Source organism: Gavialis gangeticus, unplaced genomic scaffold (genome assembly GCF_001723915.1).
Source record: "Gavialis gangeticus isolate Ggan-Ray unplaced genomic scaffold, GavGan_comp1, whole genome shotgun sequence".
Lineage (NCBI taxonomy): Eukaryota > Metazoa > Chordata > Crocodylia > Gavialidae > Gavialis > Gavialis gangeticus.
The window spans coordinates 31,085,624-31,106,759 of record NW_017729025.1 but is presented as its reverse complement, the minus strand read 5'-3'; positions in this window follow the sequence as shown (position 1 = coordinate 31,106,759).

Genomic DNA, 21,136 nt, shown 5'->3' with positions numbered 1-21,136 from the left:
TCACCACTGGTGAGTCCCCCCACAACACATCTGGAGGCCCCCCACTACAGAAAGGATGTGGGCAAATTGGACAGAGTCCAACAAGAAAAGGGGAGGGCAATAAAATAGTTCAGGGTCTGAGGCACATGACTTATGAGAGGCTGAGGGAACTGGGCTTATTTATAGAAGACCGAGAGGGTATTTAATAGCTGCCTTCAACTACCTGAAGCAGGGTTCAAAAGAGGATGGAGCTAGATTGTTCTCATTCATGACAGATGACAGAGCAGGAGCAACTGTCTCAAGTTGCAGCAAGGGAAGTTTCAATTAGATATTAGGAAGAATTTTCTCACTAGGTGGGTAGTAAAACGTAGAGCAGGCACCCAGAGAGGTTATAGACTCTCCATCCTTGGAAGTTTTTAAGACCCTGCTAGACAATCTTTGGCTGGGATGATCTAGTTGAGAATGGTCTTGCTTTGAGCAGGGGGTTGCACTAGATGACCTCCTGAGGTCCCTTCCAATCCTTTTTCCTATGACTCTATGAAACAGAATGTAGTGATAGGTACCTGCCTTAAAAGCACAGTACCTCCCTTTGTGCCTGTGTCTGGGGGTGACCTATTGTGGGTTCAGTGGCCTTCTTTTGGGGATGGAGAAGTAGGGAGATGTACTTCCTGGAGTAAAGGAAACACAAATTTACTGACCAGAGACTTTACCCTTCTTGGGACATCAGAAAGTACAGTCGTCCTTGGGCTTGCAGCTGTGTTTGAAACCAGAGAGGCCAGCAGAGCACCTGAGGCTAGTTCAGAATATAGGGCCTCCACACCAAACCCTGGCTTCTTGTAGTCTCCTGAAATCCAGGATATTGAATTGTTGCATTCCTCAAACAGTGAAGGAAGGCCATAATAATGAGGGAACTATATGTGGAAAATGTGTGTCTTAATCCTGAACTGAGCACTGAGCACCTCTAAGAAGTGTAAAGATCCCTTCCAGTGAATTCACCCATTATTCATCCAAGCCTGTGGGGAGGTTTAATTCAGAATGTTGCTTTACCCTTGTAACCTTCTCCAAGTTTCTCCCACAGAAGGGAGACATTTAATTAAGTATATTTTTGTATATAAATACCTAAAAAATTGAAAAAGATTCCCACCGCCACCCCTTTTGCTTGGAATAACTGTAAGCTCTCTTTCATTCATTTGAATTCATGAGATGATACTTCTGTAAAGTAGCAAAGATTTATCCAACTATTTTGTGTTTAAATATGAAGCTTGAAACTCTAATCACAATTTAATATGACTAAATACGTACATACTTTATGGTCAATCATCCAGATCTTTTACAAGGTCCCTTGGCTTTGGAATTACTAAATCTCAAATGATACTATATATGAGCCTTGTCTGACATGACATATATTGAAACAGACTGTGGAATGATCACTTAGAGATGAGAACCTTGCTACAGTTTTAGTGAACCAAAGCTAAGAGGCAAATTATTCAATTATAGTAAATTTACAGTAGCTTAATATTTGATAGAAGTGGTTCTTCTATCATCAGAGCATCATACTGAAAACTCTTGAGCAGCAAAATAGCTCCGGAAACTCTGAGGATGTTTTAGCCTCTCATTAAGAAAATTCATCTATCTTGATTCTTTATGAACACTTCGGCTCTTATACCTTACACAATAATGATCAAGACGTACTTTGCGGGGGCATAGTTTGGTTTTCTAAATTAACTTGTATAATGATCCACCAGAGGGAGCGAGAGGGCAATATTTGGCCAGGTGGATCATGGTAAAAGTTCAGGCTGTACAATTAAACAAAGGGGAATAATTGTGGATGGGGTTGACTATGAGGTTACAAACTCAACACTACCTAAATTGAGAATCTTAGTGCTGGAACTTTATTCAGACACATTAAGCTTCTAATGAAAATAAACCTATTGCTCTGCTTTAGTTAAGCAGAGTAACAAATTAATTATGTCTGAGGAGTAAGCAACTGCATCTAATTCAAGGGGCCTTTAGTACTGTATCTCAGGTCCCTGTAATTGCTTTGGTTGTGCTTTATGTCTCCCCCTAGTGGCTGTTCCGAATGACATGATAAAATTCTACTACACAATCAGCACATAGAATTACCCCGTCATTCAGGTGGCAGAAGTCCTTGATGTTAAAACCCAATCCAGAACTCACTGATGTCAATGGTAAGAATTCAGGGACAAGAGATGCAGTCCCTGCTGTGTTGTTCTTAAGCCATGCAAAACTTGACTAAGTACATGCACTGAGCATCAACCTGCTAGTTTGTTTTGTAGCCAGCAGTCCAGCTCTTTGCTTACCCAATGAAGGATCCAGCAATCCTACTCATAAACTTCTGTTGTGACATGCACAAGTGGAAACAAAACTGAGGCTATCATTGCTGCATTCGAATGAATAGTGTAAACAGTTAAAAGTGAGTGGTTACAGGGTTGTAGGTACTTTTTTAATGTGGGGTGTGGAAATGTGCTGAATTAAGGTTACTCCCATCATAAAACACATGCCAACCTATTTGCTAATTGGCACCAGCACAATTCATAATCCCTGTTTATTGCTACCTTAATTCTGGGTATGATTTGGGGCCAGCTAGTCATGTGATTACTTTAGTTTCCTAACTAATATTGATTCAAATGAACCATAGCTTGTTAGGTCCAGTGATAGTATGTTTAGGATGCTAGGCCATTTATCTTAGGAATTAACTTGTGTTATGGTTGCTGCTGTGACATTTACAATGAGTTCCAGGGCAGGGTTTTGGGGAATTTTTTTAAAGCTACTTATCTCTTTTTAATGTGAATATAGCAACAATGCCATGCAGCAAAGAGTGTGCTATTAATTTTGTTTCTAAGACTAAAGCTCTTTGCCATCCTATTTTCTTTTATGAAACTGTACTTTTTAGGTTGGACTAAGCAAGAAGAAACTGGCTGTTTTGTGCAGAAGATATGGATGCTTCTTTTACCTTTTAACCCAGGGATTGTCAATTTCTATCAGTGGTAGCAGGGGCCTGACACTCTTAGGGTTGCTTTAACCTGATTTGCATACTGTGAATTCTTACAACAGCAGCATGAATTGTGACAGGGGCTAATTAGCATTTCCACCCCCTCTCTTCGACTCTTTTATTTTTGACGACAAGTGCCAGAAGCAGTAGAGTAAGTTTAACTAAACCCAGATTAAGAAATTGGGCTATGATTTTGGAAGTTTAAAAAGAGGCAGCAGAAGAAAAAAGAACAAACCCAGTAGGTATTTCTAACCCTTGAGAAGGGAGGGAATACAAAAAAAAATACTCAGGATATTTTTTACTATACAGAGGATACAGTGAGGACATAACAAAATTTGATTTTGTGATATTTCAGAAGGATCTTTGCAGTGACTTTAGGCTTCTTCTAAAAAGTCTCAGTCTGGCTTCTCAGAGGGTTCAGTGGCAGTTTTTTCCCTTATCTTCAGTGGGTCTTGTATCAAGCCCTTTATATCAACAAAAATATTCCTAACACTAAGCTGTATATTTCATTTTATCTGCTATCAAAGAGGAGCATGAGCCAGCACATTTGAAATGGGGATCTTGGTACTAAGTTTCCTTTCTTCTTCCATGCCACAGAAGCTCTCCTGAAAACAAATAGCAAGGTTGGGCAAGATCCACAAATAAGTATTATGGTATATAGTGGTGCTAGACTAGATATAGTCTTTGGGAGCTGGTGTAGTCTTAGGAGGCAATCTCTCTGTTATTAACGATCGTTATTTGGAATACAGTAGCATGTCGAAGTCCCAGAGAAGCTGATGACCCAGTTGCACAGTAAGACCCACTACTAAATAACTTACATTCTAAATGGAAGAGCAGGGAGGTGAAGTGACATGTGTTAAGTTAGTAGCAGATCCAGGAAGTGAACTCAAGTCTTTTTTAGTCTTAGTCAAGCATCCTAACCACAAGACTACTCCACCTCTCATATCTGAAGTTTACACTTCTCATCACCATACAATGTAGACCACAGATGTGAAGCACATGAGTTTTCCTCTGCACTGTGATGAAATACAGCATCCTGGGGTATACAATATGAATACTCTTTTGGATGACACATGATCTTGCACACAAAGTATATAGATTGCTTCCTTCTGGTGTCCTGCCTATCTGTACCTACCTTGGATTCTAATTTTGCCGGGTCAAAGACCATCCCTCTGTTCTGTTTGTACAGCACCTTGCAGAACGGAATCCATGATGGTCTGTGATAAGGGTGCCCGTGATACAGCAGTGCAAACAATAAATAATGAAAAATATACTAAAATGAAGCTAAAGATTTGGGAGAAGGGAGTAGAAAAAAGAAGAAAAAAATACTACTGTCATTGTAAACAAAAATCATCTGAATCATATTGCTTACCATCAATATTATAAAGATGTTAATGAGCAGTAAAACCTATTTGTCAAGAAAAGAATGATATTTCCATTCAGTAGAGAACATAAGCACAAGCTTACCTTTAAGTATGTGAGTAGCCCCAACATTTCAAGAACATCATATACTAAAAGTTAAGTATATACTTACTTAAGTACTTTCCAGACATGAGGTCTTAATGAGGAATAACTGAATTTTCTAATGGGTACAATGAATTAATCCTTAGATAAATTAATTATGGCTTATTGAATTGTTGATCCCAAACCATAATCACAACAAACTTTCTAAGTATAGTAAATTGAATAGTTCATAACATAGTGTACTGTACTACCTAAGTCCAATAAATGACTAAATGCTTTATGTAATGCAAGATCCTGAAGTCCTGACACTGACATTATCTCCCATTGAGTGCACAAGGAGCTTTGACTGCGTCAGGTTGGAAAGACTAGGCGACTAGGCCTTGTAGTTTAGGAACAATGAAAAGTCCTTGAGCATAACTCCAGGGGAATCACATCAAGTTGGTGATGGGAAAAACTGCTGAAAGCAGTAGACTGTGATGAAATCCGTCACCAGCCAAACTTGTGAGGGACCCATCAAAATAGACATTTCTTGTATTATTAGTTTATATCAATGTATCAGGACAATGGATACTCCCGGGCATTGCTTGTATGAGCAGGATGCTTATTTAACAGGCATGTTATGAAGGAGGTTTGATTGTACTATCTCCTGGGCTTGTAGGGTGTTGAAGGAGGTCACTTAAGGACTTCCAAAGATATTCCATTCACAATTCCCTTTTGCATGTCTAGTTTATTGCTGTGGTCAGTGCATCATAACTATGAACGAGAGAGCCATTTGATTCAGGTTGTTCATGCAAAATCTAAGCATTCACTGCAAATCTGAAAAGCTAAACGTGTAGCCTAAAGTTCCATAAATGATTGCAGATGGAGAACATGAGGTATCTTTGGCTGTCTTAACGTTGACTGTTTCCTTTGTGGGGATAACACTGGGGAGTTTTGAGGCTTTTGTTCTCTTTTCTTTGGCTTTTTGAAGTTGGGTTTAAAAAAAAAAGACCCTGATTCACCTTAATAACATAAGACTGGTTGAGGGCAGGTCGCTCTGCTTTTAGTGAACAGTACCACAAATACTGCTTTGGTTTCTACCTGACTTGTTCTTTAATTACAGAAAATTAAATAAAAGAGCTTCCCCCACTCTAACTGTGTTTGGGAAATGTTCAGGCGCTCTTTTAGAAGTGCATAACTTCAGTGCCTTTAGGATATAACAATGCTTTATTTGGATTCAAGTGATTAAAGAGCTAATTTTCTTAGTGGGAGGTTAGTACATTTATACAGAGAAACTGCATTACAAGGATATGGATACATTTGAGTTCCATGGGAGCCCAGGGAATTCCAAGTTACCCAACTCCGTGTGTAGCAGCAAAGACTATGAAAAAAAGGAGCTCAACATTTTTTATCTACTGATTCTGGAAGGACTGTTTTCTGTACACTTAGAGACAGTTATCCTCATTTTTCCTTGGGGGCGAACCTTTTTCCAAAACTTATCTATTTGGTCCATTTTCATTCTTACATTCACTGAGATGATATAACTAATTTCCTCTCTACTATTTTGCTAGAGATCTAGATTGATTTTCAAACACTGCTGTAGATGCAGTGTTCAAATTATGTTTCAATTCAACCCTATTTGGTTTTTCAGTTGTTTGAAAAAAAGCATTAATTTTTCCAGGTTAAATTTTTTTAGTAGAGTAGACACCTACAGTAAAGCAATAATGCAAGAATAATCTGGGCAATGCTAACAGCGTTAAAACTGCAATGTACAATTGGTTCCATTAAAAACCAATTGAGTATGGTGCCACAGAATCTTCTCTCCTAAGTACATGCCAGGATTACTGCAGGTATTTGGAAGGAGAGCTGTGCAAATAATTGATTTTTCAGCTCAGTCACTTGGCCTGCAAGGGGGAAAAAAGCAATTTTGGGTTGACCCAAAACAAAAAAGTTTTGCTGTTTTTGCCTAAACAAGTAGCTAATAATATTTTCTTTAGATAGAAGTAAACAATTTAAAATAAAGTTAAACCTTTATTTTGTTTTTGCTTTTAAAATATTTTAAAAATTAAGATTAGTTGAACTTGGCCTGAAAGCTTGAAGGGAAAAGTCAAAACATCTTATCTGAAATGAGGAACTGATATATATGTATTTTTTCCGTTCCACCCCTCCCCCACATTTTTTGCCCCAAATTCCTTGCTGAATTCAACTTAGATTTTTTTGTTGTTGTTGCCTCCAAACTGCATTGCTGGTGAATACATTTATGTCTAAACATTTTCACACAGCTCTGCTTGTAATATGCCTGTTGATTTTTACACAATGAATCCCAGTTCATTCTCCAGTTGAGGGCACAGTTAATCAAACTGGAATTTCATCTGAATATTGGAAGTAAGATTTTCTTCCAAAAATGTTATCTTTAATGTATTTAAATCAACTTATGGATTAGGTATCAGTTGGATGAACATAGCTTTAATACAGCTGGAGTGTTTTTGTAGCTGCGATGGTCCAGGAAATGTGTGGGAGGCAAGGATTTTTTGTGATGTCCAAATAAAGCTATATATGATATAGTAGTTGGGAGAGTGTAGTTGGCAGAGCTGTTGGACAAGCCTTCAGACACCAGGTGCCCATCTTCAGGTCTCAGACAGTGAAGAAGGGCACTTGTTGCCCTAAAGCTTGTCCAAGAGCTTCCCCAACCATATGCCTTGCCTCCCAGACATGGAGTCAAACCCCATGGTGCATCACTTGGGCTCTCCTTGAGGTCCCCAGTTAAAACACTGGCCAAGCCCAACTCAACAAATTCCATTTATTTTTACATTATTGTACCCCAAACTGATGTGGCTGTTGCATTTCCTGTCAAGCTATACAAAATCCCACAAACTTCCTCATGCCCTGGGACAACTCTCACATACACTGTTTCATCTTGTCAGCTGATTACTTCCTGCAGGACATCTGTACTACTGAGAATGAATTATAGAAGGCTAAATTTTCCCTTCAGATGTAGAGGGAAGACTGCACAGGAAGCCCCAAATCAAAGGGTTGCAGACTGTGTCATCAACAACATCTTCTTGTTAATACTTCTCTTCCCTTGGTTGAAAACACGTTTCTCCTACTTGCTCCCCTTTATTCTTCTTCACGTGTTTGTGTTTTTCTGCTTGGTGCAAATTTTATAATAAATAACTCTGGAAATAAATACTGGGCCCTTAAATTTCCAGCTAGCTGCGCAAGGTAGACAAGGCTTCTCTAAGAAGTGACCATTGTTTTAGAGGTAACTGTGGGTGAATACAACACCTAAGCAAGTCACTTGTTTCAATCCCAGTCTGAGCCCTGCTCTGTTTTCGTAAGAATTAATGCGTGAAGTAATCTCCATTACCTTGAGAAAGGACTAGTAAATACCAAAGATATTTTATATTTTTGTGTCAAATCTGAGCAAGATTAATGCAGCACAGTAATCTGGGTTCAGACAAGTTGGTTTATTGAAAGAAACCCGTTTTTTGTCTGCATTCCTGTATTCAAAAGAAAAAAAAAAGAGGCTGGGATTAGAGCCAGACTGAGGAGAACTGATGCAGTCTGTCAGCAAGCCCTCAGGTAACAATATCATAATTTATAAATTCTACTAACAATGGGATAGTAATTAAAGATATGTTTCCCTTTCCTGTCCCTACTTTCAGCAAAACAGATTTTAAAATGCTGAAGCGTGTGCGTGTGTGTGTGTATGAAAGCAAGGGTTTTTTTTTAAACAAAGAATCACATCATGCTCAAGAAGAGGGCCTCATTTTTGCTTTTGTTGTGACTTGCCATTCTTACTCCTTTTGTTTTAATGGTCTGGTGGCTGGCTGGACTTGCTGACATGCATCACCACATGATGCAGGAATACTTTCTTACAGAACCAGTTGGGAACTTTTTGGAATTTAATTTGATTTCCAAGTGTGAGTTTACTTGTTGGTCCAGATCTTCAACCTGGGTAAAGTAGTAAAGTTCCACTTGAGTCAATGGAGCTACACCAATTTAACCCAATTTGGCACCCAGCCTTATTATTTCTATCATCTGGACCATTAAACCTTGTGGCTCTGTAACCTTATGCTAAATGAAAGTCTAAAGGAGAGACAGGACAATTTTTTCCTGTCATTGACCCCAAAGAATTAGAGCAAACCCAGATATTTCTTATGTGAAGATTAGTGAAGTACTGTGTTGGATATACAGCAAGATTATTGTTGGCAAATGTAGCCTTTATAATGGCAAACAGGGCTGTAGATAACAATTACTGTACCAAGTCATTTCTGTTGGCACCAGATGGAGTACTTTTAATGTCTATCTAATTTATTCTTATTTCCATTGCAAGCTCTTTGAGGCATGGGCTGTTTTTTATGAGGGGTAACTACTACTGCACAATGAGTCTCTAATCTTGTTTGGGATCTCCAGGTGCTGACCAATAATAATAATAATAATTATAATATATCCATTTGTGTTGCAATCTTTTCAGTGTTCACAAGCAATGTTGGACTAGTCCACTACTTAAATGGCAAGCTTTCAAGGAACACTTCTGTATAACAGATGGCGCTGAACTAATGCCCAAGCATGATGTTAGGACACTGTATTGTACCAGCTTCCACCAGACATAAAATTGAGGTCTTGTCCATTTATGGTTATAAAAATTAACACGGCATAAAAATAGAGGTACTAACCTCAGGGCTTAATCCAGCAGCAGCTGAAATCTGTAGAAGGACTGCTGTTGATTTCACTGGGCACTGGATCAGGCCAATAAATCTTCACCCGTATTATTATTTGTCTATCTGGGTTCCACTTTTAGTTTCACAAGGGGAAGATTCTTTTTCACTTTCTATGATAAACTGTAATGTGGCATTACTGTGCATTGTTAAATAGGTTAGGCGTAGCAAGGTGCAAATAGCTGCCTTTCAGTAATGAAGTGTGTGATCTCCATATGCAATTTTTACAGTCAGGCTAGATTGTGAAGTGGTCCGTTTTGGTCTTAATATCTGTGAGCTTGTGCATTTGCTTTCCTACTAATAGTTAATTACAGAAATAGAATGTTTTAATTTGATTTTTGTTTCTAAAAAGTTTCTCCCGGAAGAAGTGTCATGTTGGGGGTGTGAAAGCACACAAATGAACTGGTCTCAATTGTGTGGTTTAGTTTAAGCAACCTAAGCCTTATTGATAGTACATCATGCAAGCATTTAGTAACCAGGGGAGGAAGCATGCTGGCAGCCTGTGCTGGCAACAGCTAGAAGATAAGGGGCCCTTGGCACATATCCCATTGTGTCCTGTGGACTCTCAAGGCTGGTAGAGATTGCCAAGCACAGACAGCTCACAAGGCAATCCTGTCTGTCTGGCTGCCACAGAAGTCCATGGCCCCCACCCTGGAGAACTTCCCTTCAAAGTGTTCCCTCCCTCCCACCCTTCCCAGAGGATTCCAGAAGAGACCTGGAGTGAGTCACCTCTCTTTTTAATTGCAAACATGTCCATTTCTCTGCTAGACCACAACATGAATTCCTAACCCTTGGACACAAGACACTATGTTGCTATATTGGCATAGTGTTGGCAGGCACTAACTGTGACACCACTGCTACTGTGTAGTAGGGTAGAAAACAACCTGCGTGCTGCCAGGACCGTGCAGTACCAGAGGGTACTACTGTGCAGTTAGGGGCACATGTAGATGCACCATTTGAACGCAAGCCTACACACCCAGGAGCAGCAGCAAATCCTTCTCATTGCCCTGTCAAGCTCTCCCTGGAGGCTGTGGGGCATTAAAAATGCCCATCTGTGGAAGATCCAGCAGATGTTTGCACTGTCATGCATCTTCCTGCCCAGGCATCCCCCTTACCAGAACTTATGACCACCAAGTGTCCTGGAATCGGCTGACTACTTCTATTTTTGTGAGGAAGCTGAGGCCGTTCTGATTGCCCTTGACTCTGGGTTGCTGTGGGAGCATCTCCAGACTATCAAGCAGTAGTTTGGGGCCCACAAAACCAGCAGGAACTAGTAGGAGCAGATTCTCCTGACCACCCGGGACAATGAGCAGTGGCTGCAGAACTTCCATATGTGCTGGCCCACCTTCACAGACATCATTACCCAGCTGGCCCCTCACATCGAGTAGAAGGATATCAGCGTAAGAACACCCTGAATCTGGAGAAGCAAGTCGCCATTGTCACCACCCCTGACACCTTCTGCTCCCTGATCAAACAGTTTGGCAGGGGCAAGTCCACAGCCAAAGCCGTGGTCTGGCAGGTGTGTAGGATCATATAGGACATGTTGAGAAATGACTTCATGCATCTCATCAATCCACAGGAGGCCATTGCCAACATCTACCAGATGGACTTCCCAACTGTGCAGGCACCATTGACAGCACCCGTCTTCAAGGCCAGGGGAAAGTCTTCCATTAGGCCTGGGCAAATGGGGCATGTCATGCTAAGGAAGCACAACACTCGGAAGCAAACTACATGTTCATGCCAGAACATGTGCATCTGGGATAGCCAAACTGACAGAAAACCCTGGCCAGGGAAGGCCTGGTGGATTAGGGTGAATTAGGAGTAAGACCAGAGGACATGGGGATGATAGAAGCCCTGAATGGAAAAGCTCCAGCCTTGTGCAGAGAGACCTGTCCACTGTGCAGTTCCTGCCTCAGTTTCCACATCCATGGGGATCACATAGCCACTCTTTTTCTGGGGGTTTCATGAGATGGCTGTGGTTGAAAAAAATCCTGGCTGGCTGGATACCAGCATTAGAAGAGGAAAACACTTGGACATGGCATGGTAATACAGTATTGAAAAGAGATGGCTCAGTTTACCTGTTCTCAGTTGTCAAAAACAAGTTCCTTTAATAAAAGCCATTGAATATTAATCATGGTAGAAACTGGCTTCTCTTTCCTGACCCACTTTCTCCCTGAGAGGGCAATGAATTTGCAGGTGTGGATGGTACAGGAGCCAGCTTCACTGCCAGGTCCATGGGTCCCTCACTCTGAAGGATGAGGGCATCCTTGCCCATGGGCCCTGGCTTACCCACTCCCTCTTCAGGGACCTCATGAAAACCTCAATCAGGCTTGGAAGGAGCCTCACACTCCAAGACTGGAGGTGGCATATGCCTCTCCCTGTGGTGGCTACAGCTCTACCTAGCAAAGGACTAGGGTCCTGGGGCCCAGACATGCTTCTCCATGGGTCCTGAGCATGGCAGAGGGGGGAGGATGTGGAGATTCTGTGCTCCATCTTGAAACCCAGTCCCAGTGTTGGTCTGGCACAATAAGACAGTGGACTGTAGTTATCCCCTCGACCACAGAGGTCTGACACCTCACTAGGGCTGTCCCAGTACCATCTGGGCAGCCTGCAGTTATGCGGGAATACCAGGGATGGTGGGGGTGGTTGAACTGGGGGGGAATGCAGTGTACTGGGTGGGCCTGCCCTTGAGTTCTGGGCACCCCCATCCCAATCATGCCATCACCCTTCTCTGTTCTCCAGAGATAATGTGCCCAGTTACTTCTCCTGCCACCAGCTACGAGGGTCATGAGTCCTTGGCCCCACTCCTTCTGTCCCTGGTTGTAACTCCTCCCTGGTGGCATAGATGTGCAGGGTCACTTATGACAGCCCTATTGCTTGAGAGAAAGGAGGACAGATTCTCATAGAAGAACATGGTATGCCCCTGAAGGTCTGGTTGGCTTCACAAACTCATTTGAATTGGGTCTTACTGATTTTGTTTTGGCCTTACACTGATCCAGCCCTGGTTGCAGCCTCTTTGGCAAGAAGTGGTAGTGAAGGAAGATGGGTCAGGGTCTGCCATGATGTTGGCTGGCAGCTCTGGGATCTAGGTGTCTTTGAGTGTATCTGGATGCTAGCAGGTGGGTGAGGATCTGACTGTGAGGATATAGGTAGAGGCACATAGGTGTGGATCCAGGTCTCTCACACCTATGTACCTCCACCTACACTCAGACTGGGTCCAGGTCTAGTTGGGTGTGTCCCTCATTCCAGAGTGACCCCAGCATGCCCCTCTCACCTCTCCGTCCAAGCCCCAGACTTTCCAAGGGCATTGATCTGTTGGCCCCAGCTCAGCTGACCACACCACCTAAACCTTGAACTTTCCAGGGGCATCCACCTGCTTGCAAGAACCATGCTGGAAACACCCACTCATGCCTGAACTCCCACAGCTCAGGTATCTGTCAAAGCCTAGCCAAACCCCAAATTTGAATCTCCTCCCCACTGGCCCATTCCTATTCATCCATCTGACTCCTGCAACCCCACTTCAGACTTGAAACACCTGCATGCTGGGGGTTGGTCCATACCAGGGTCTGGGCCACAGAGTAATTGGAGCTGGATCTTCAGTTGTGGGGTTTGGCATCTGTGTCCAAGTTGTGCATCATTTTTAGATCCAATTAAGCATTTGTACAATTGTACACCTAGTATTTCTATTGCACTAGACCTCATTCTATCGATTTAAGTGTAATGTTTCTATGAACACTTTGTCTTCTCATTTTGTTTCTTCTCAGTGACTATATAGCACAGCTGTCCAGTAGTGAAGCCCATCCTAATCCATAAATCCCTTATCAATTCTGTTTCTCTTCACTTATACTGAGTAATGGATGAAGAGAGGCTGAACTCGTGTAAGGAGGGAGGCAGTCTTTCAGAACTTGTTTCTTTTTCTCAGGAAATCCTCTTCTGGTTCTATAGCCTTGAACATCTCCAACCATGGGTTATTATTTTGATTTACTTCTTGGCTTATGTTCTTGGTGCACAGTTTAGAAACAAAAAAATGTAAATCAAACCAAATTCAAATCCAGTGTAGCCTGAGCTGAACTAAAGCAGATGAGTAACGGATGTTTGGATTTGCCGCACTGTTTCTCTGGTATCTCCCTCCTCCTGAGAACCAGAAGCATGATTGAAAAGTCCCCACTTTGGGAGCAACAGGGAGCAGTCAGTGGTGCATGTCCCCATTAAGACTGTCACTGCCACAGGCATTTCCTCAACATAGAGTCCACAGTTGCTCACACAGTAAACAGGCAATGAAGATATCATTGCCTCTAATATTTTGCTGGTCCATGTGGCTGCCTTTTCTGCTTCTATAGCCTCCAGCCAATATCCTTCAGAACACTTTAAAAAATAGACCACTGTTTCTGAACTTAAAAAAGAAAGCTTAATGATGACACTGGATAGTCCTTGAAGTCATGAGTATACTGATGGTACAAAGGATTGATGCAAACCCTAAGACCCATGTAGATCTCTTTCCTTTTCTAATCATACTTCAGATCCCTGCTGCTTTTCTCACACGTAATGTAGAGACCGGCAGGAGCTGTGTAAAACAGAGACCATTTCATTCTAAAGAAGAGAGAGCTGCATCTGCTGAAAATTAGAAAGCAAGCCACCATTGTTCTAATTATCTAAAAACTGAGAGTGATTTCTGGGAAAAGAATTAAAGAAAAAAATATTGCCTGAATTCATGTGGCCTCCCACAGCCATGAGGACTGTCATTACCTCACTGACCTACTCTCCAAACAGTCCTAATTTATTTCAGGGCTCAGTTCAAAATTACTCCCCCAGCCTTTAATGGAAATGAGTGACTGAGGTATGAAGAGGGCACAGTTATAATACTATAATGAATTAGGCCCTGGATATATATCCCCCAACCTTGTATCAAAGGGAATTAGAATGATGTCAGCTGTATGTCATAGATTGCTAGCAGCGAGCTCCAAATATAGGAGGATGAGCTTAATTTGACTGTAGTAAACTGGGGACGGATCCACAAAAGGAGTGAGGTATTGTAACAGCTAACTTTTCGAACTTGAAATCCTCAGCCTGGGCTACTCATAATCTCCATACTTGGAGATTTAGATCTTAAAAATGGGACCCCAAAAACCAGCAAGCTGAATGAGGAGCTGCCTGCCCTAACCAGCAGGAAATACTGATGAGAGAGGAAGGCCATAAGCTCCACCCATCCCAGGTAATTAGGCACCTAACTGCTCAGGCTTCACAGTTGTGAATCCTCTCCTGGAATGAGGCACAAGCCAGCTGTTTCCCTGGAAAAACTACACAGGAAAAGAATAACACATCCCATTTGCCAGTGATTAGGGCCCTCACCTAGAAGGTAAGAGATCTATTAGTATGATTGAGAACATGGATTGACATCTAGGTCTTTCTCATCATAGAAGAGACCTTACTCACACAGGGTATTGGACAACCTGAGATGGCTCTTGCAGTCTCTCCTGGTGAGGCAGTTTCGTTGTATACAAGTCACTTAACAATGAAGGTTAGGCAGCATCTGAGAATTTTGGTAGCATCCACACATGGGACCCAATAACCCTTTGTGAATCTATCTCTTGCAGGATTGGGAGCTGGGCTATATCAATCTGAGACCTGTGGTACAGTAGCAAAATATTAGACAGTCACTCAATGAAGTTCTTTGATGTTGTACATTGTGCCTCTCTGATTCATTATCAAGCCTCACAATCCTGCAGTGAAGTAGTAGGTATCACTAGCATAACTATAATTGTCTTGGACATAGAGAGAATTACTGTTTGGTCCAAGCCTGCCAAAAAGTGCTTAGAAAAGCCAGAACTAACCCCTCACCCCCACCAGTCTTCTGAGTCTCAGCTTTGTGCTCAACACTTAAAGCTCTCAAGAAGACAGTTACATTTCTTAAAGATTACTATTTGTTACAGGCGAATGACAAATAGTTTTGGTCAATTTGTCCCTCTGAAGATCAAGATGTCTGTCAAAATAAAGGAAATCTTTTTGATTCTTTAATCAAGCTTGGGCAACTCATGAAAACAATGTTTCTTGCAAGGTATATCAAGTAGTGGCTGGCTTCTTTCAGACACACACCCTTTCCTAGAAATGTGTTCTCTCATGTTAAGAGCTCCAGTCTACCCATCCCAACGTATACAGTTCTGAAAGGTTTTGCTTTAGGCATTTTTGTTTTCATCCAGGCTCAATAGAGGGAGGTTGTGTAGGGGGAAGGTGGGGGGAAGTATCTTGGTATTAACAGCAATGAAAAATGTGAAAATACATAGCTCTCAGCTGCATGTGCCATGTGGGAGGTAATACTGGTTTAACAGAAGAAAGAAAGAGGAAGAAGAGTGATGCTTCCTTTCTGTTTAGAGTGAATTAGTGCAAGATGGAAGATTTGAGGCATTCGACAAAGAAGTTTGAGCATAATACTAAAGCTAGTGGACCGGGCAGCCTAAAAGCAATGAAGGCATATACTTATACTTTCTGGCTGTAAAAAAAATAAATAAATAAAAATAAAACAAAATGAGAAAAAGAAGAAAAATGTATGCATCTAGGGGCTTCCTCCCCCAAAATATTGGGCCAGCAAAATATGTTCTGAACCTCACAAGTGCTCACAGGGGAAAATAAAAGAAGGTCAATGTATTTTTCTAGTTTTTCTTGGAGCTATCTGGGCAGGCAGTGTGACATGTTAAAAATCTTTATTTTCATACAGTGTTAATTGAATGTGCAGATAGAGATACACAAAATGACTGTATTAAAACAAAACACTTCCCTCGGGAGCATGCCTATACCTCTCTATCCCCCCAGCCTAGTTAGAACTACTTCTGGCCAACAAAGCCAATCTATAGTTATTATATCTCTTTGTCTCTTTTCATATCTCCTAATAGAAGTGCTGCTTAGCTGCTGGCTAGAAAATTAGCCAAGTGAACTCTCCCTGTCTGTCTCTCTCTCTTCTCATCAGATTAGTGGGAAAATTTAACAGTCTCTCTCTCTCTCTCTCTCTCTCTCTCTCTCTCTCTCTCTGCAGTGGCTAAGAGTTAACCAATTTAACTCTGCATCTTATGCAAACTTTACTAAGTTAGTAGCACATCAATATTCTTGATTATGTTTTGGAAGGCAGTAGAAGTGTAACATTACTTCTCCTAATGAACCGTATTCCTAGGCCACCATCTGGAGGTAAAATTGGAGATGTCAAAACTTGAAAGAAGTAGAGCAGCAGGCTGTATTCCTTTTACGTAGGTGCCAGTAGTAAGTGGGAGGCACAGAGTTGGCATCTCCCTTGAGTTTTGTGAGGTTCTGATACAGTTTCCCAGTTCAGGACCATGCCAGTTGGATAATACATAAGAACTTTGTTTTGAATGGGTACAACAGAAGCTCCTAAATCGTTGTACCTTTTTACAGCCAGACTTGAATCAAACCTCTTCTGTGGTTCTGAAACGTGGACAAATGCTTTTCTTGTAGGGTCAGAATTATTCAGTCTCAAAATGTCATGGGATAAATGCTTCATCTTCCTCAGAAGGGAATCTGAGAAAACATGTCTTCCAGATTTCTCACTAAAATGCTAAATGAGGGAGTCTTCTCTTATGCATTCCCTACAAAAAATAGAGAGTATGGAATGAAATGGGCCATTGGTTAGGGTAGTTGAATAGCTAGTTGAAAACCTGAAAAAAGTAACACAGAATTTGTATAAGCAGCCATACCTTGCAATACATATCTAAGCTGAAAGGTGCTCCAATACCTTTTGCACTATGATTTCAGTTGACACCTATCAAACATTTCTACATTTAGCATTTTCTGGTAACTGACACTCCTATAGCAGCAGCAGAACTCACGCACTTATATACACCAGAGCACAAGTAGACCGTGGTATTCCACCTTCCCCAGACGTCTAATTGGAAAGAGTATGATATCATCTTGACTTGCTTCTTTGAAAGATTTGCCTTATTTTTTCAGTTGTTACATGCAGTTGAGGAACAAGTTAAAACCAATCATTTCAAGCATGGGGAAAAGACTAGTTTTTAATGATGTAAATACTTTTTTGCTCTCCATAAATAATTATAAATAGAGCTTACTGGAACTATGTGGTGAAACAGAGTTTTGCCAGCAATGCTGATTTACAAAAACCAAAATCCCCCCTCCTCCCCTCCACCACCTCCTCCAACATCTTTCATTCAATGTAACATACAGCAAATCAAAGGCAGGATGCCCTTGGGGTCCTTAGCCTGTAGCAATCTGCATGGCTAGATATTGTCAGAGTTGCAGATTCGAGGAGCCCCAGCAGTTTCATAGGGAAATGACATTCTAGTCATTTTGGCACCTGTTGTGGGGTCTGTGGGTACTTAGTTTCAGAAATGTCAAGTTTTGGTGTATCCAAACATATTTTTCCCCAGAATTTCCAGGTCTTGACAAATTTCACTTCAGTCTTATTTAGACTGAACCCAAATATAAGCAAAGAAATCAAATGTTTCTAGAAGAAAGAAATCCTATATTTCAGCCAGCACCTGTAATACACAGTGGGAGCATCTACACATTCATTAATGTGCTGTAGTTACTATGCATTAAGTTTAGTACTTGTCTAATCAAGTACTAAATCAATGCTCACTAAATCATAGCACCGGCGCATGCCTTTTTAGTGATGCTACTAAGCAGTAGTATAGTAGTAATAATTCACAGTAGCATATTAGCGCTGTTTGTACTGTGACATGCAACTGAACAGAATTATTAAGCTAATGTGCAGTTAGCATATCATGTAGACATGCCCAATGTATTTATTTTGGTGAGATCTTAACAGTGAACAAGCTCTAACACTGCCAGGGCAGGGGACGGAGAATAGGGAGTATGAATTCATAGAGTTGGGTACTGTGCTCAGCTGTACCACACTCTCTGCCATTTTTCTGAGGTTGGACAAGTCCACCTCCATTTACTCATCTGCAAATTGGGAATGACACTGCTAATACTTCATGCCAGTTGTTGGAACTCACCTTTCAGTTAATATTACTAAGTAACTTAGAGGATCTTTAGACACATTCTGGCACAGAAGTGCAGCACTTCATTCAGTAACAATTGCTCACAGTTGCTAGCTGTGAGCGCTCAAATAAGCATTCCCAACATTGCATGATGTAGCAAGCAACTACATGTATATTGTTTTTTGGAAGGTACAGTTGTTTCCTTTTTCAAAAATGCATTATAGACATAATGGTTTCATCCTACTACAGGATTAAGAAGTCATTGTGATGCTTAGGAGACGGGAAAACCCACTGCATTGATATTGAATATGAATGGTGAAAATAATATTAATTCTTGTTATAGGTGGAAAATAGATTTTAAAATTCTCTGATGTAAGGAAATCCTCTTTCTGTTTCTCCCTTCACACACTGTTCCAATTTACAGTTAAGCTGAATTGAATAATGAATGAGACCAGTCAATATTTCTAATGACAAAGGTCAATATTGAGTTGATGAGTGCCCTTATTTGCAAAGCCTCATTTTGAAGCTTTCCTCACTCAGGATCTTTGGCTGAATGATTTACATTCAGCTGAGAATACAGCTAAAAGCTTATGAACCTGCTGAAATGCAGGCCGGAGGGTCTTATATCTTAAGAGAGAGAAACACTTAGGAAAATCAACTTTATTTTGGTTTTGGCTTTGAACAAATTTCGGGAAGGAAAAACCAAGACCTGGCGTGCATAAAAGCTCTGCAGAGCCTAGGCTTAAAGTTCTACTATGGCCCTGAAAATAAGCCTTGATCAATAAAATATTTGAGTCCATTGGCTTGGCTGTTTTAAGTTCCTTCTCCTTCCCTTGAATAGGTTCCTGAGGTTTTGTATCTTTTTTTCAGGGGACACCGTGGGGCTATCCATTTTTAGCCAGGGATTTAGAGTGCCTCTCATAAAGGTCTCTGTTCTTTCAATCAGAAAGAGTATCAAGGGCAAATTTTTCCCACACCCACATAGGGCACCAGAAGAAGTGAAATGCTTTTCAGCAGGAGACATCTGAGTACCCACCCTCCTAGAACATGCTGTCTTCCGGTATCGTCTGGCATCTTCAAGGCATGTTCTTTGGAGGTTGGAAATGAGGAAAGGAAGTTTAACGCTGGGATTCCTGCATCCTGGATGTTGCTTCAGCCTGTGGGTTATAAGCTAAATGGGGTCTTTTTCTTTTCCAGTTGTATGACTCTAACCCTTTATTTCTTTTTGCTTTTCTTGAAGTCACTAAAATGAAACATTTCACTTCAGATCATGTCAAACATAACAAAGCTTTTCATGAAATAAAGCTAACTTCAAGCTAAGCCATGCTTTGGTTTGGATACCACATTGAAAAATCAGGCATTCAAACAGTCCTAGTTCTGAACAGGCTCAGTAGAAAAAAGTTTTCATATTGAGGGGCATGTACATGTGCAATTAATGCACACAAATAAACTCTAGAGCTTATAGCTCCAGAGTTTTTTTATCCCAGGCACACTTTGAACACAAGTAGCTCTGGAGTTTATTCATGCAGAGCAGATGGAGTCTGGTGGGAGAAGCTCAGACTGGAAGGGAACCCAGGGGGTCAACAAGCCAGCCCAGGGCTGCCCTGACTGGGCTGTACGTGCTACAGAGGGGCTGGATGGAGCATGATGATGCTTCACAGCAGGGGCTGCCTGCTGGCTAGCCCCACACCAAAGCACCCCCATGCCCCAGCCAGCTCTGTCACCTTCTACATGTTGATGGTTTAAGCACAGTAATTTACTGAGCCATTGGATAGTACTTGTGTCTGACAGGACTATCTGCTGGTGCAGTAGATTAATCTACATTGGCCTATTTGCTGTGCATGTGTAGATGGTGACACTTTACTGCACAGTAAATTAAACTACTGTGCAGTAAAGTACACATATACATGTGCACAGTGTTGATAAACATAGATGGCTGGCACACACTGAAATAATTGCCTGCTGTAATCTGATCCCCCAAAATTGCAAATCGTGCCATGCTATACATTCATAGCAAGACATGAGATCATTAGGATCAGGGACAGATCTCAATCATGAAAATTCTGGGAGTTCTGCCATGGCTGCTGGACGTGGTGGATCAGAGGCTCTCAGCAGGGGAGTGACAGCAGATGAAGCTCTTTAGTTTATAAGCTTTGTCTGCTGGGGAGCTTTATCCCCATCCCTAACAGCTCCCTGAGGTTGCCAGATACAGGAGTCAGAGGCTCCCAGGCAGGGAAACCTCAGAGCCTCTGATTTCCTATGCCTGGCAACCTTGTCTATGCTGCTGGGCACAGGGCTTTAAGCTCCTTGGTGGGTTGGGGATATACCTTGCTGCTCAATGCCAGGAGCTCTGGGGCAGCTCTGATCCTACCTGCAGATCCAGGGCTGCTTTGGAAACTGGTGTACAAGGTCTGGAAACTCAGGGCTGTCCAGGGCTGATTCTAACATGAGCAGGTCCAAGGAGGTGATCCTTCCCATCTATGTGACACTGGTCAGGCCACAGTTGGAGTACTGCGTCCAGTTCTAGGCGCCGCACTTCAGAAGGGGTGTGGACAGCATCGAGAGGGTCCAGAGGAGGGCCACTCGCATGATCAGGGGGCAGCAAGGCAGGCCCTATGAGCGGAGGTTATGGGACCTGAACCTGTTCAGCCTCCACAAGAGAAGGCTGAGAGGGGATCTGGTGGCCACCTATAAATTGGCCAAGGGAGACCAGCAGGCTATGGGAGTCCCTGTTCCCCCGAGTACTACTGGGAGTAACAATGAATAACAGCCATAAGCTGACTGAAAGTAGATTCAGGCTAGATATCAGGAGGCACTACTTCACAGTCAGGGTGGCTAGGATCTGGAACCAACTTCCAAGGGAAGCGGTGCTTGCTCCTACCCTGGAGGTCTTCGAAAGGAGGCTTGATAATCACTTAGCTGGGGTCGTTTGACCTCAGAATTCTTTCCTGCCTATGGCAAGGGGTCAGACTTGATGATCTGCTCAGGTCCCTTCCGACCCTACCTACTATGAA